General features: G+C 39.6%; 1 pseudogene across 1 annotated transcript; it reads left to right on the top strand.

The window, feature by feature from the left end:
* Positions 1-7,530: 7,530 nt before the first annotated feature.
* On the top strand, positions 7,531-8,769 carry LOC128566643 (programmed cell death protein 10-like; annotated as a pseudogene). The gene has a single exon (XR_008374603.1). The product of XR_008374603.1 is annotated as a programmed cell death protein 10-like (transcript).
* Positions 8,770-9,454: the final 685 nt, after the last annotated feature.

Below are 9,454 nucleotides of genomic sequence, written 5' to 3'. Positions count from 1 at the left end.
GTCGCTGAATTCTCTGCAGAGGAGAAGGTGATGGCTAAGACCGCTAGGCATTCACACTATTCCTTTATGTGACTCAGCAAATATTTCACCTCCCAACTGCTAGCTGTCTTTGTGTTTTAGGGATGAGAAACTGAAATAAAAGAGGGAGAAACGACCAATTGAGTCATTTTGTTTGAAAGATCGATCAGTTCCCCTACAAAAAATTTTCCGGGATGGGAACCAAAGTACCTGAGATCCAAAACCAGCATCTCCACAACCGGCTCTGATGGGGAGGCTCCATTAGCTATCAGCAGTAATCATACTTACATCCTCTTTCCAGGCCTCCAGCTATGAGGGGATGCCATTACATCCTCCCAGTCTAGTTGCAAAACACTCAACAACAAACACACAGGCAAGACCAAGCTGAGCGGTGCTGTGAGCACTCATGTCCCTGGCACCAGGATCTCTCCAGCAGGTGCGCACTAACTCACCCATGCTGCGCTTGGCATGGGCCATCTGGATCCATAATTGGGCGCCCCGATGAGGAACTGTCTCCATCCGGATCTGAACTGCAACCTCCACTTCAGGGCAGCAAGCCGCTGCTGGAACCATTAGCTAATGGCAGGAGTATCTGCGGCTGTCTCTGCTCCATTTAGGTGATCAGCCAAGATTATTAAGAAAGGCTACCTCACTTTAGCCTTTTTAAGGAATGTACTGGTTTGAAAAACACATAAATACATACACGCAAGTTTGGATTCTGATGCTTTTTCTTCTCTCTTTTAAATATTGCAGTGAAATAGCAAAGTATTCATTCATAATAAACCCCTCAAGGAAGCATGGAAAAGCTCAGAACTTGTTGGGTTAACTATTTTTCCTCAGGCTTTTGCTTTATGGAATTTATCTTTACTCCTCATTTTCAAATAAAAGTGGCTATGGCTTTGCAATGAGCCTTGAGCATTATCTTCCTATTAAAAAAGACTTCTAGGTACCTTTGGGCTCTAGGAAGGCCTCAGGCCAGAGTAATTAAACTGTAGCCTGGAACAACCTGGCCCCATGATGAGAGATTACCAATTTATTTTAATTATGGGGAAAAAGGCACACATTTCCAAACTGGTAAGTTGCCTTAGATTCTACATTTTATTGAAAATATTAATGTAAAAGGAATTAACTTGCATCTGGAAAACTCCTATTCATTCTTCAATACCTTTTTGTTACTTACGAATTTGTGAAGTCTTTCCCAGAGTTTACCTTTTCCCCACCCCCATTTTCAAAATATGCTCTTTCCCACTTCTTTTGAAAGAGGAAGCATCATGGTCCTTCTTGCATTTTTCTTACCTTTGATTTCAACATGAAAATGGAGAACAAGTCTTTTACAGTATGAAAGGAACTTTCCAGGTGTAATGACTACTGAAGATGCAAAAAGGAGTCATGGAAATTGTAAATAAATGAAGATGTGACCCAACAAAAAGTGGCAGCTTCTACCATCAACAAATTGTTACTGTGTATACATGTGAGTGAAATCATCCACGTCTTTAAGAAAAGACAAACAAGAAGATAAAAAGCCAAACTGAAGATTTTTTTTAATATTCAAACAACTAATTATTAGACATTGGCTCAAGTTTACTGTGTAATACTGTGCCAACCAAATACTGCCCAATTAGGCAAGCACCATTTGACCCACAGACTACTCTTTTGCAGGCCCTATTTTCAGTGGTTCATCTCCATTCTCGTTCAGTCCCTTTCGTTACCAGCATCATGTGTGGCACTATGGAGCAGAAAGGAGGTAGGGTATCTTAGAAAAAGAATCCACACTGCTACCCCAAGCCCCACTGGACCATTGTAAGTTTGGGGTTGGTCTGGTCTTTCTTAATGCTTCCCACATTTGCACATCTGGATTTCTATGCCTGGGAAGATCTTCCCAACTTTCCTCTGAACTCTTGCTTATTTGCACAACGTGCAAATATCCCAGACACTTAGCCCATTCTCCTTTGTTCTTCTTTCAGCACTTTGTTAAGATCTACATTTCAGTACTTGAACTTCTAAATTACTCACTTTTATCAATATTTCCAAATGTCCATGTGCATCAGCTTCCCTTATAGGACTTGTTAAAACAGACAGCTGGGCTTCACCACTAAATTTTTTCATTCAGTGAGTGGTTTGAAGTGAGACCCAAGAATTTGTATTTCTAATAAGTTGCCAGATGCTGGAGACCAAACATGAGGAATGCCTGGCTTACATTACAGGGTCTGTGTAGCTTATCTTTATATATCCAGAGCTGGTATGGTTAATGATCCTTTCATTAAAGATATTAATGACAATCACTTTGGCTTCCTTCTCAAACCAATCTAATGAATATTTACCTAATATTAATGGAGACATAGTGGCTGATTTATATACCCCATTGCAGGTAATGCCCACTTACAGAACCACAGCTTTAAGAATCCTTCATGGTCACAGTGACCTAGTAAACTGTGAATAGTTTCTAAATGGAGAAACTGAGGCTGTTTGTCTTAGGTCAGTCCCTTCATTTTCTGGTTACACCCCATTTTTTAAGATCTGCTTTCTAATATCAGTTAAATTTCTGTTTTTCTCCTCTAAAAGACAGAAAAGTCATAAGTTTTAGAAACTTCCTGTTGGAATATGTGGAGTTGGTTAAAATGCTGAACACTGCACTGAGCGAAATATTTTTTGTAACATTTATTGCATTAGCCGTATATTTACATTTTTTCCCTTGTGACTAATTTCACATGCCTAGGAACCATGCCAGATCTGGACCAGAAAAAGTGAAAAATACACCTAATTATGTCTGCTTAAGCTACTCCCATTTATCTTTTAAGAGTAAAGCATTTTCCTCACAAAACCGAGGACGACACAAATGATACTTGCAAACCCCATTAATGGGTTGCTTTGACCTCTTGCCTTAAGATCAAATATACAGCATATTTTAATATAGATTCCTTACAAAAAAAAATTGTAAATGCAGCAGCAATTCTTAGCATATTATATTTCAGTCTTTTGTCTCAAATAGTAAAATTATCCTTTGTTTGGCTCATCAGGTCATGTGGGCACCTCACTCCCATCCTGACTCCCACCATTATCCTGGAGGCTTTTAGCTGACTCAACAGATACAAGTATTTACCAAGTTTCTTTTGTATGCTGAATATTGCTTTATGAGTTATGAATATGATAGCCAAATAAGATAGGTTTAAGATCTTGCCTTTTACAGAGTGGGGAGCCTGCAGCCTTAAGGCTACATGTACCTTGTAGGTCCTTAAGTATGGTCTTTTGATTAAATCTAAATTGTACAGAACAAACTCTTTTATTAAAAGTGGTACAGCAGAGAAAGATAAAGCTTTTCTTGCCTCCTTTGGTGCATAAAAAAGAACAGTTTTGAAATCAGAAGGCCACAGGTTTCCTTTCCCAAAAAGGGGGTGGGGGTTCCTTTTCACACAGATCAAAGCAATGATATTTGACCTTGACCTGTAGAAGATGGAGAAGGTGCGGAGATCTGACCAGAGAGGACTGCAAGTGTAAAAGCCTGGATGTAAGGATGAGTGTGCTGTTTTTAAGAAATAGCAACAGGCCAGTGTGGATGAGGAGGAGAGAAAGAGGAAGAGATTGATGGGGCAAAGGTATGGGGGCAGGGTCAGTGTTAAATAGAATGGGCCAGATGCCTACTGGTAGTGGCAAGCTTTCAAAGGTTTATGGCAGAAAAGTAATGCTAACTGATTTGTGTTTTGTGAATTCCACTTTGTTGTATGCATAACTGACAGATATGAGTGATAAATAAGAGTGTAGGTAGAAGGCAATTCCACAGGCTGCATGGTGATCCTGTAAGAGGGGTGATAGCATGAATGGGGTGCTTGAGTGAAAGACATAAGCAAAGGCCCAATTGGTGATATAATTTGAAGGCATTTGTCTTAGCCCCTTCATTTCCCCTGTGCTCAATACTTCCAGTAGAAAAGGATAGGTCGGAGGATTGCATTGATCTGAGGGTGCAGGGAGGTTGATTTCAGGACAGATATAAGGAAGAAAACAAAGTAAGAGATTTGTGGCCGCCAAGGAAGAAAGACTGAAATGAAAGACTAGTTTTCAGGGTGGGAACAAAGCAAGAGCTATCAAAATGGGCTGAACAATTAAGAACAATTGATGGAAACAAAATAGTCAAGATTAAAAGAACTGATGGAGATGAATAGCAAATATAAGAATAGTAAAGCATAATAGATTACAGCCAGAGAGTAGAATATTGGGGATTCCTTTTAGAGATGCAGCAATTCTGAGTGGCTGGTTTCAATCTGTTATTTGTAAGCACCCATTTTGACTCTGTGAGTCATGCAGCACTTTATGTACTAGTAATGACCAACCAGATTCCCATTGATTTAGATTTTGTACCTCCTTACTTATCCTGCTTCACTTCCCCTGCTCAGTTTTACAGTCCTGATCTGATTTATTACAACTTTTAAAAACATCAATTTATGTTTCCATGTAAGTACTGCCAGTTTGATGGCCCATCTCCTTAATAACTACTGCTTTCTTCTTTTGTCTACAATGCTGGGATTCCCCAAATAACCTTTAAGGTTATATGCTGTCTGACAAGTTCGTGAACTCATCCCAGAGAAAGGGTACCTCCTTGCTGAATATCACTATGATCTCCTCCAAACTCCCCATGGGAAGCTATGCACTAATATGCACCTATCCTTCAAAATAATTTTGGAAGTCTTTTTCTGGAATGGCCATCCAAACTATTCTGGTATTACCCTTGATGTCCTGAATGTAATCAAAATGTCTTTGAGTAAAGAAAAAGTTATTGGGGACCAGATCAGGTGAGTAGGGAGGATGTTCCAATACTGTTATTTGTTTATTGTCTAAAACCTCTCTCACAGACAGTGCTGTGTGAGCTGGTGCATTGTTGTGATGTAAGAGCCATCAGTTGTTGGTGAAGAGTTCAGGTTGTGTTCATCCAACTTTTTTATGTAGCATTTTCAGCACTTCCAAAGAGTCCAAATAGTAAACTTGGTTAACTATTTGTCCAGTTGGCACAAATTCATAATGAACAATCCTGCTGATATTAATTTGACTCTTGATTTGGACTTCCAGAACTTTTTGGTCACGAAGAATTGGCTGACTTCCATTGTGCACAATTTAGCTACTCATTGTGTCTTTTCACCTGCCACTCATTCTTTATGCTATTGCTTTTATACTTTTGCTTTCAATTGTACACAGAAATCTCTACCATTTAGTTAGCCAGTGAAACCCTATTTTATTGACATCCAAATTACTGATCTGTAGCTCCAAATTTCTCCCAACCTCCATTTGAGCATCTTCACTTAAAAGCCTTACGAATACAGCACCAACACCCCTAAACTTGACTCTACTCCCACACTCTAAAATGCACAGTTGCTGGCCCTATAATCCCTCTGGTATCCAAGGAAGAAACTCGGGAGAATTATCTCTTTCTCCTTCCCTCCCTGCCCATAACTAATCATAAAAATTTGCTGGTTTTACTTCCTAAGTATTTCTCAAGTCCAGTCTCTCTGCTCTTTCCTACTATGATTGCTTAATTCAGTCTTAATCTATTTCTGACCTACAAAATTGTAGTATAACCTTAATTCATCTTCCTTTCTTTCTTCCCTACAATTCCAAATAGCTCCTGGAAAAAGTTCTTAACTACAGAAATATGGTCATCCTTTCTTTTCTTTAAACCCATAAATAGTTTATATTGTGTGAAATAATTCCCAGCACTGTGTTATTTCCACTCTGACAGTCTCTCCAGGCTCCTTTATGGCCACTCCCCATCTCACACTTTAAGCTCTAGGGGCAGTAAACTTCTTGTATTTATCCAAATAACCCTGCTGTTATGATTTCATAAACATTTGTTTTTCTATACCTGTTGTCCAGAATATCCTTATGCCATCCTATCTCTACAAATAAAAATTATGATATTAGTTGATGTTATCATAATTAGATAGATGTTAGTTGTTATCAACAATTAGGTACTGAACACTTACTAAGTGTCTGGACAGTACCTGGATCTTGATGTGTACCGCTGCATTTAATCCTCAGAACTGCCTGGAACTAGGTATTGTAGGACTACCATAATCATTCTAGAGATTAGAAAACAAATGCACAGACAGGTTTAAGTGACATGCACAAAAAAATAACGAACCCAGGATCTAAATCTGGGAACTATAATCCCCTAAACTGAAAACTACTGTGCTTCATTATGTCCAGAGAGCTTCTGTTGAATTTTCCATACTCAGTTTACACATTACCTCCAAGAAAACATCTTTGAATATCATCACCCTTGTAAGCTTGGTTTCCCAGAGTGCCTTGCATATCTTCTATAATAGAGGTAGTCTTGAAGGACAACTATCTGTTGGTGTGTGTTTTCTTCACTAAATGTAACTCCACAGTGATGATGAGATAGTTGACTTAACTTCGTATCCAAAGTAACTTGCAAATGCTCCAGATAGAGGTCACTTAATAAATAGTTGCTCGAATAAATTTAAATAACTCTGTGCAGCCCAAACCTTTGTGTCTAATCTACTAAACATTCCTGTTTAGATCTCCCATCATTACTCAAGACATGACTTGGATAAAATTGAATTCACATATTATCCTTTCTGTTGCCCAAGATTGTGTTTTGCCCTGTGATCCCTTTCCTGATTAATACTGTATGTCAGTCCAAGTAATCAAAACCCAGGGAGGCATCCAAGATATGTCTTTCAGGCCCAATACCTAATTGGTCAAGTGCTTTCAGTTTCACCTCTGTACATTTCTTAAAACCTTCCTCTTTTCCACCATCTTTGTGTTTCCATTGCTTTCCTCCATTCCAGCAATTATTACAAGATATTGTGATTGCTTAAATGCATATCATTATCTCTTTACCGCTATCTTTGCCACTAGCTTGCAAGATTTTTGAGAAAAAGGGTAATCTTTTCGTCTTTATATTTCTCGGTTATGCCTCTTAAGTGATAACTTAGGGAATAGATCAAATGACTCATCTCATTGGCTGGTAGCTATTGGCTTATACTCTGCAGTAACCTAATGAAGAAATTTCTCTCACCAGGGATGTTGCATATGATGGCTACTAGAGCTATTCATAGATATTCCAGTTCTTCTTTCCTTCTAGGTATATTGTAGGACTTCACTTCCCCACCCATTTCAAAGGTGAATGGGCATGACTTGCTTTAGTCAATGAAATAGAAGTTATTGTATGATCTCTGAACAAAAGCTTTAAGAAAGAGTACGTGATTTGACACATCCCCTTCCTCTTGATATAATGATTAGGAAAGTACATGTGAATGAAAACTCTGTCACATAAAATATGATTAAAAAAATAAACATTTGTTATATTAAACCACAAAAGTTTAGGATTATTTGTTACAGCAACATAACTTAGCCTATCCTGATTCATACAATATCCTTGGGTACTGGCATCATTTCTCTTCTGGAAGAGTGGCATTTGGGGAAATTCATGCACATGTTCCTTTTTTGTCCCATAGACATTTTTATCCAGACAAATTCAAGTTAGAATTAGCATCAGAATTGATCCGGGAGTTGAAGAGGGCTCCGAAGGTGGGAAGTGAAGTCAGTGCCTCAGCTGCCGGTCGTTAAAGTTGGTGCCCATTCTTTTATCCAAAAAAAAAAAAAAAAACAGAGAGAGAAGAAACCCTGCAGTGAAGGAAGGTTCCTGTCCATTTCAGCACTGCTTTCTCTATTGTAGTTCACTTTTGAATGAGGATGACAATGGAAGAGATGAAGAATGAAGCTGAGACCACTTCCATGGTTTCTATGCCCCTGTACACAGTCATGTACCCCGTGTTTAATGAGCTAGAATGAGTGAATCTGTCTACAGCTCAGATGCTGAGAGCCGCCTTCATTAAGGCTGAAAAAGAAAATCCAGGTCTGACACAGGACATCATTACGAAAATTTTAGAGAAAAAAAGCATAGAAATTAACTTCACAGAGTCCCTTCTTCGTATGGCAGCTGATGATGTAGAAGAGTACATGATTGAACGACCAGAGTCAGAATTCCAAGACCTAAATGAAAAGGCGCGAGCCCTTAAACAGATTCTCAGTAAGATCCCGGATGAGATCAGTGACAGAGTGAGGTTTCTGCAGACAATCAAGGATATAGCTAGTGCAGGAACTTGTAATAAAGGAACTTCTTGATACAGTGAATAATGTCTTTAAGAAATACCAGTACCAGAACCGCAGAGCACTTGAACAGCAAAAGAAAGAATTTGTAAAGTACTCCAAAAGTTTCAGTGATACTCTGAAAACGTATTTTAAGGATGGCAAGGCGATAAACGTGTTCATGAGTGCCAACCGACTAATTCATCAAACCAACTTAATACTTCAGACCTTCAAAACTGTGGCCTGAAAGTTGTCTATGTTAAGAGATGTACTTCTCAGTGGCAGTGCGGAGCTGCCTTTATTTGTACATTTTAAAGTTTGACTGTAAATTATCAGTCCCTCCTGCAGGAATCTAATCCAGGATGTTGAATGGGATTATCGCCATCTGACACCATATTTTTGTAAAATGTAGCTTAATCATAATCTCACACAGAAGATTTTGCATCACTTTTGCTATTATCATTCTTTTAAGAATTATAAGCCAAAAGAATTTACGCCTTAATGTGTCATTATATAACATTCCTTAAAAGAATTGTAAATATTGGTGTTTGTTTCTGACATTTTAACTTGAAAGCGATATGCTGCAAGATAATGTATTTAACAATATTTGGTGGCAAATATTCAATAAATAGTTTACATCTGTTAAAAAAATAAAAAAAATAGAGGTGGAGCAAGATAGCAGCCGAGTAACAGCTTCCTTGCATCTGTGCACCGTGAGTCTGGGGAGATAGGACTCCAGGCATCTCTGGCTGGTGGGATCTGCCTATCATCACCCCTGAGAGGATACAGGGAGTCAGCGAGAGACTTCTGGACCCCAAGAGGAGGATTAAAACAGTGGAAAACCGGCAAGTGGTCGCGTGTGTTCAATCCGTCTAAACCCGCCCGCAACTGTAAGTTCAGTAGCTTGGCACTCAGCTGAACTGCCTTGGGGAGAGCCTGAGCGGGAGTGCGGAGAACTTTGGCCTTTGTCTAGGGCCCCAGTCTGAGCCGCTGAGCCAGACGGAGCTAATAGTGTTTGGCTCTGGGTCACAGGCAGACATTGTGAGCGATCTGCCCCGGCAAGATCCGCTCTCAGGGTCGCAGAGCTGGAATTGGTTGGGAGCTGGTAACCCAGCGACCAAGTATCCTAAGGGCGGGATCTGAGCCGCCTTGCAGCCCTAACCCTCGGGGGCAGAGGGAGACCAGTTTTAGCACACAGGGTAAGTGGATAGCCACTTCAGCAGTGATTCCAGTGACAAGCACTTCCCTGGGAAAGCTTCTGCTCAGCAAGTGAACAAGCGCAAAGTGCCTTTTAAGTGGGCTGAAGAGAGATTTAGAGTGTCTACCTGCTGGGGTT

The sequence above is a fragment of the Nycticebus coucang genome, chromosome 15 (assembly GCF_027406575.1).
Source record: "Nycticebus coucang isolate mNycCou1 chromosome 15, mNycCou1.pri, whole genome shotgun sequence".
Lineage (NCBI taxonomy): Eukaryota > Metazoa > Chordata > Mammalia > Primates > Lorisidae > Nycticebus > Nycticebus coucang.
The sequence above is the reverse complement of the archived record's forward strand: the minus strand, read 5'-3'. Positions and strand labels throughout refer to the sequence as shown.